General features: G+C 66.0%; 1 protein-coding gene across 1 annotated transcript in view; it reads left to right on the forward strand.

Moving 5' to 3' along the window:
- The window catches only part of BGN (biglycan), a 13,816-nt gene continuing 6,874 nt past the window's right edge, over positions 1-6,942 (forward strand). The window contains exon 1 of the mRNA XM_007456633.1: positions 1-93. The gene's annotated coding sequence lies outside the window, so the exon portion shown is untranslated. The remainder of the gene's footprint in view (positions 94-6,942) is intronic.

Genomic DNA, 6,942 nt, shown 5'->3' on the forward strand with positions numbered 1-6,942 from the left:
CTCCGACGACCCGACGGACCGACAGACGCACGGACTGCCTGACCCTCAAGACTGCCAACCAGCCAGCCTGTGCCCGCCGCTTCCCCTCCTCAGGTAGGATCCCCCCCCTCCACAAGCCCCGTAGTGTCCCCGCTGCTCCTAAGCTGGCCCTGAGCTGCTCTCACTGCCTCACCCCTAGGTCCACTGCCCCCTCACCGCCCTCTCCCGCCTCTAGGCTGCCTGTGGATTCCCACTGCACGGCTGCAGGCTCCTGGTCCGCGCCCCTTCGTCGCCACCCTGCGGCCCCCTGGGTCCTTGTCCCATTTCTGCGTCTTCTCCCCGCTGTCCTCCAGGCACCTTCTACATCCCCTTCCTTCACCCCTCTGACCTTGCTCAGCTCTGCTCCACATCTGCCCTCTCTGCCTCCCGCCTCGGGGTTCTTCCCCTTGGCCGCTACCCCAGAGCGTCATCCAGGCATGGCTGGGCGGCTGGCACCCTCGCTCTGCCAACGGCCCCCTTAGTTCACTGCAAGTCCCGGGTGCACTTTGCACTCGGCCCTGGTTAGGAGGACCTCTGGGCGCCCGCCCAAGCTCGTCACTGGGGAGCGGTCCCCACGGCCTGGGGCTAGTCCACGGCGTGGGCTCAGAGACTTGGTTTCCCAGGCACAGCCCAGGCACCCTGCCCAGATATTCCTTGCTTACCCACAGGCTAATGCCATGCCCCCACCTCCTCCTGGGCGAGGTGTGGGTCCACAGAGTCCTGGCTGGGGGGTCCCCGGGCGGGGCTGCCTGGACAGCTCAGTCCTCTCTGCCCCAGAGCCCCCTTGGATTGAGGTTCCAAAGCGGGGTGCAGAAGGAAACTCAGGCAACTGTGCTGTGTTAGCCAGGCAGGCTTGGCCTGGGGCCCTGGAGGGCTTCTGGGGACCACGGGTAGATGTGAGGACACCATCATCCCAGGATGGGCACCTTTAGGAAGGGGTGAGGTTCAAGAGCTCCCAGGCTAGATGCTCTGTCCCCCAAAGGCCGCCCCCCCACTGGTGCCTGGGGGCATCTCAGGAATGGAGAGAGAACTCCAGTTCTGAAACAAAGTGTAGCGACAAGGTTGCCCTCCAGAGCCGTTTGGGAGGGGAGGCGTGGCCCCTGCTGGTCCCACTCCCACCCCATCCATTGTACAGAGCGGGCAACTGAGGCCCAGAGAGGGGCAGGAGCCTGCCCACAGTGGCACAGCCAGTCAGGGGCAGAACTTGGGCCAGGACTCAGAGTTCCTGACTGACAAACCCCGGCTATTGACCCCATAGCATCCAGGGAGCCCACAAAGTCACTTGCATGTTGACGATGATAGCTTATGGTCAAGTGCAGTGCATGGGGATTGGAGTGAGAGGGGGCAGGCCCACTGGCCCCATCCCGCAAGCTCTCAAGATGGCTGGCATGCTGAGGGAACTGCCGAGGGACCCAGGAGAGGAACAAGGGAGATCGGAGCCCTCTGGGTGTGCCACTGAGTATCCTGGAAGGCTGGGGGATGGGAACAGCACCTCGCTGCTGCACGGGTGGGGCGGGGCTGGGGCCTGGGCACTCGGTGGTGAGAGCTTCCCGAGTTGCTCCGCTGAGTGCAGCAGAAGGCCCGGGGTCCTCCAGGGCAGGGTGCTGGGTGGGGCGGGCAAGGCAGACCTCGCTCAGGCCAGGGAGATTGTTCTCACGCAGCTGAAGTCTTCGTAAGGGCCACTCAGGTTGCCGATTCGGTGGCCAGTCCTGCCCTCTGGGGGCTCATGCTTCTGTGCGCTAACCCCTCCCTGGCCAGCCAGCTCTCCACGAGGTAGGGACTGACTGAGACTGAGACCAGCCGGGGATGCTCAGGCCCCCCTCGGTGCCAGCAAGGAAGGTGCCCAGGAATGCGCAGCCAGGGCTGCGGGATGGTGAGTAGGGAGAGTGCATGGCCACCACCGCCACCCACACCCAGGGAAGGCTGGCGGTTCGGCAGAGGCGCCTTTCTGTGCGCCTTCCGGTGTCCGGCTGCCATGGGCCAGCGTGGGCGAGCCTCTGAGGGCGGTCCTCTGTGCGTGCATCGGAAGGAAGCCATAGCACCGTCTCCGAGCCGCCAAGACCGGGCGGCGGGAAGAAGAGGCTGGGAGCAGGGAGGGCCCCCACGGCGAGGCAGTGGCCAGCCCACCTTCACGTCCCAGGGCCTGGCTCACAGAGGGCATTAACCGTCCGACCGCTTTTATGCCCTGCCCTGGAGCAGGGACCAGGGACCCCACTATGTCGATGGGGAGTCTGCGGCCCAGCCCCTTCACCAATGGGTCTGGTGGCAGTTCTGTACCAGCTCATTTTAGGAGCCCAGAAATGTGGGGTGCTGGCCCTCTGACCGTCATGCAGGGTGACATGCAAGCATTGGCCCCAATTCCTCCCCAATCCCATCAGTGGCCCTGGCCCATCAGAAGAGCGTGAATGGGAAAGGACCGGAAGAGAGGGTGTGTTCTCGTAAGACAAGAAAGCATTTCCTTTCTTTAGCAACATTCCTTAGTCATTCAGGACCACAGAACCTCCCTTCCAGCGCGCCAGCGGCGTTGAGTCCCAGAGGAGGGATCTGTCATGAGCCTCTTCCCAGGCCCACCCACCACCAGCCCTCCTCCACTCCCTGGAGAAGCCCCAAGGAGACAGGCCTGTCCCAGCCATCACTTGTCCTTGGCCACCTGGGGATGCAGCCTGAGGCCGTGGCCGGCCCCCAGGGCCACCCTTGGAGCACGTGAGCTGTGGGCGGGCAGCAGCCCAGCTCCCAGACTCCCTGTAGGGCCCGGCGCTGTCTGGCTCGCCTCGGGCACGGCCCCAGTCCCAGCTCCAGGGCCTCCAAAGCCCTACCTGCTAGGCCACTGGGCTGTTTGTCCTTTCAGTGGCATGTCTGGGGCCCCTCTCCTTCCCTGCCAGCACCCTGGATTGTTAGAAAGTTCTTCCCCAGGGCTGGGGAGCTTGGTCCCTGCCCTGGGCTGCCCACCCTTCCCCGTGCCTGTCGGCCCTGCTGGTGGCAGGGGACACACCAGCCCAAGGGCTTAGCTCAGATCCTGGGGCTGGAGGGCGATGGTGACTGTCCTGGGGCACCCTGCCGTGAGCCTGGGGTGGGGGTGAGCGCGGGCCCCCTCTGGAGGCGGGCACCCCCAGGCCCTGCCAGCTCTGCCCCCTCCTGTCCTGTCGGCTGGCGCGCGGGGCACTCGGTTCTTCTCCCACCCCGTCTGTGCCCCCTGCGCACGTGCTGGGCCACGCCTGGCCGCCCACAAAACCTTTCCTAGGCTAACCGGTAGCCCTAGAGCCAGGCCCTTCTCCAGGCTTCCAAAACCAGCTTCCCAGTGCTCCCTGGGGCTGTGGTTCATCTCCCCACCTTCCAGATGGAAGATTCTGGGGTGAAAGCCCTCCCCTCACCTGGAGTCCCCAGCCGCAGGGTCCCCCAGGGCTTCCTTCACGCCCTCTGGGACTCTGTTTGGCTTGTCCCCCACCCTCTCTACTCTGGGGTGGGGCAGCTCCTGGGTGCCTATGGGAGCTGCGCACTTGCCCACACGCCACGAGCCTCAGCTCCTCCAGAGGCTGCTCGGCCCCCATAGGAGTCCTCAGAGCAGCCCAGCTCGCACTCATTGGCAGGCTGGCATCGCTGACGTTCCCAAGCCCAGTGGAGGTGCCAGGGACTCAGACGACTCACGCCTGCCCCTCCCCATGGTGACACATCGTTCAGGTTTAGGGGACTGGGGCTCTACCCGGCCTCCTCACAGCCAGCTCTCGTGACCCACGGCGTCTGAAGGCCAAACTCGGCAGAAACCCCAGCCTGGAGCAGAGCTGCAGGACAAGGGGCAGCGGGCTGGGGGAGGTCCCAGGCTCCATGCGACTCTGAAGCGGCCCCTGCTTCTCCCCCACCAGCTGCCTCTGGGTGGCTCAGATGGCCAGGAGGGACACAGCAGTCAGAGGCCCGAGTGGCCATGGGATCGGCGATTTGGGGAACAAAACTAGGACCTGAAGGAGAGGGGCAGAGGGCAGACAGGGTCTGGCTCTGGCAGCCCTGTCCCTGGAGACAGATGACAGGTCCGGCGACCTCCTAGGCTAGCTAGAGAGGGCTACGTCCACCCCAGCCAGAGTCCCTGGCTCAGTGAGGGAGCAAAAGGCAGACAGGACCTCAGGCTCTGGGAACCAGGCTGAGAGCATCTCCCTGTGGGGTCTGGCACCTGCTGGGACCTAAAATGCTTGGGGGAACCTCCCGGGCCAGGCTGGGATGATGGCTTTTCCGGGCCACTTCTGTGCAGCTGGAGGCGGAGGCAGAGGGGCTGGGGCTGGCCTGATGGGTGCGCTGGGGCCGAGGAGGGGCATCTGGCCCCGCGGGCTGAGGGGAGCTATGGATGGTGGCAGTCAGAGAGAGACGCCATGTTTCTAGAGGATTCGTGATGCAAGCCAGGGGGTGCAGGACCCACAGGGCAGGGCCCTGCTTTCCGTCAGTGTCACCTCCCAGCCAGAGTGCGGGAGATGCAAGGAGTTTTCTGCAGGGACCGGGGGCTGGTTCGGCCCCCTGTGCAACCCAGGGAGCTTGGGATTCTGTGACCTCGGGCTCTGCAGCAAAGTCTGCGGGGGCAGAGGGTGGGGCAAGGCACGTGTGCCCCCTTTACCATTTCCTCACAGTGTGGCCTTGGGCAAGAGTTTCAGGCAGACTCTGAGCCTCAGTTCACCCATTCATCCAGTGGTAGAGATGGCACTTCCTGCTGGTCCTCAGGAGGGCTGTGCTAAGAAATCACTTGAGTGCCCTGTCCCACCCTGGGAAGGGATAGAACACCCTCCCCCTCCCTCAGGGTTTCTGCAGCGAGCCTTCGGGGGTGCGGGGGGGCAGGGCACCCAGCAGCCCAGGACCCCCAGCTGACCTGGCTCATCTGCCGCCTGACTCAGGCACGGCAGAAGGCCGGCACTGGAACCGCCTGCCTTCCAGAGGTTTCCCAGCAGGCTGGGGGTGGAAGTGATGGCTGTCCTCAAGGCTGTGGGGAGAGACGTCTGGCCTGGTCAGCACCGGCCGCCTAGCCACTTCCCCGGTGCCAGCGCTCTGCAGCAGACGGGCTGGCTCCCTGTTGGCCTCCGACGCCCACATCCAGGTCAAGTCTGTCCCTGAAGGCTGCAGGGGCACAGGACCCAGCTCTGTCCGGTCACTTCAGCAGTGCCAAGACCCCAGCAGGGAGGAGCACCCTGGCCAGCCATGCCTGGATGTCTGCTCCCCTCGTAGCTGGAAGGCGTGCTGAGGCCATGGCGGTGGGCTCGGGGTGGCTGGCGAGCAGACATCGATGGGGCGGGGCTCAGGGCCCACCTCACCCCCTGCAGCCACGACCCCAACGCGCGTAAGCCTCAGGAGACCCACGGATGGTGCACTGTCTCCTCTCTCGGGGCCCGGGAGGGAGGCGGCGAGCAGCCGCGTGTCGGCTTGCAGAGCAGAGCTCTGGGCAGCGGCCCTGCCTCTGGCCCGCTAGTAGAAGCTGGACCTCAAGGGCTTTGGCGGACAGAGGGGAGGGGGAAGCGCGCCCCACAGTCCCAGGGACGGCCGGTAGGCATGGAAGATGGCACGCGCGTCCGGGTTCAGGTTGGGCTGCTCAGAGGGGCCAGACACCCGGGCCGAGGCTGCGGAACAGCGTCAGGCGTCCGGCATCTGCGACTTGGCAGCTGCGGGCCGCACATCTGCAGGCGAGCTCCCAGGGCCTGCCAGACCTCAGGCCCGCTCCTGCCGCCCTTGGCCTGGCCTGAATGCCTGGCACGGCCCCTCTGTGTTCTCAGGGGCTGCCAGTGTGTCTTGTTTGGCTGTGACCTGGAGCAGTCCGAGTTGGAGGACTGCGCTGGCTTTCAGAGGGCCAGACAAGGAGAGCCCTATTGGGTGGGCGGCCCTCACTCCAACCTGTGGGCGCGGCGTGAGGCCTCACCGCCATCACCGCTTCTTTCCTTCGCTCTGAGGAGGAGGGACCCATCCAGCTCAGAGAACACTTTGATGGGGCTCGAGGCTGCCTGAAGTCCTTGGGGACACGCCCAGGAGGCCCAGAGGCCTGGGTAGTGTGGGAGGGGGGGCCGGCGGGATTTGCCGTGGGTCTCACAGTACCTGTCCGTGGGGGGCTCCCGCTTCCGGGGCTGAGGGCCCACCCGCCTCCTGCACGTGTGTGCGGTGGGAGGGGCCCGGTGTGAGGTGCGGGGAGGCAGCCCTGCAGCTCCGCTTCCTCCCCCAGCCTCTGTGCACTGCCCACACTCAGCCGGCCGGCCAGAGAACTCCATCACCCCCGGCTCCTTCTGGGTCTGTTGCGGCCTCCCGTGGGCTTGGTGTCCCGTCGGCCCCCTCCACTCTGCACAGTTCTGGCCGCTGAGTCTCCTGCCAGCTCTCCGCGGGGAAAGCAGGGCTGTGCCGGAAAGCGTGCCAGCCTGCCCACTGCCTGGGCCCAGCCAGGAGCCGGGTGAAACCAGCCAGACCTTGTCCTGTGCTGTCACGGGGCCCTGGGGTGGGGCCTCCAAGTCCTCAGCCTCCCTCCCCACCAGAGTGAGCCTGCACTGGAGCTGGCCCTTCCCCTCTCTCAGCCGCTCTGTGGGGCCCCAGATGCAGCAACATCAGAATATCAGGCACGGCGGCCCAGAGTGGCTCACCTCCTCCAGAGCCTCCGTCCCCCCACGGAGGGTCCCGTGAGCCCACTTGAGACCCCAGTGGCTAGTCCTGCCCTGGTTGGCCTTCCCAGCGCCTGACCATCCTCTCCCGTGGTGGAGGGGCCAGATGCGGGTGGAGGCTCCCTGTGGAGGCCCCCAGACCTTCCCGGTCCCACCAGGCTGGAAGAGCCCTGTCTGCGCCCACCAGCCCCCGAAGCCTCCCCCCGGCCTGGCCAGACCAGCCCCCCGCCCCCACTTGTCCAGGTAGACGGTGGATCCCAGAGCCTCCCAAGGATCCTGCCGGGCGTTCCAGTCCTGACTCACCCCCCCCCCCCCC

The sequence above is a fragment of the Lipotes vexillifer genome, unplaced genomic scaffold (genome assembly GCF_000442215.2).
Source record: "Lipotes vexillifer unplaced genomic scaffold, Lipotes_vexillifer_v1.1 scaffold899, whole genome shotgun sequence".
Lineage (NCBI taxonomy): Eukaryota > Metazoa > Chordata > Mammalia > Artiodactyla > Lipotidae > Lipotes > Lipotes vexillifer.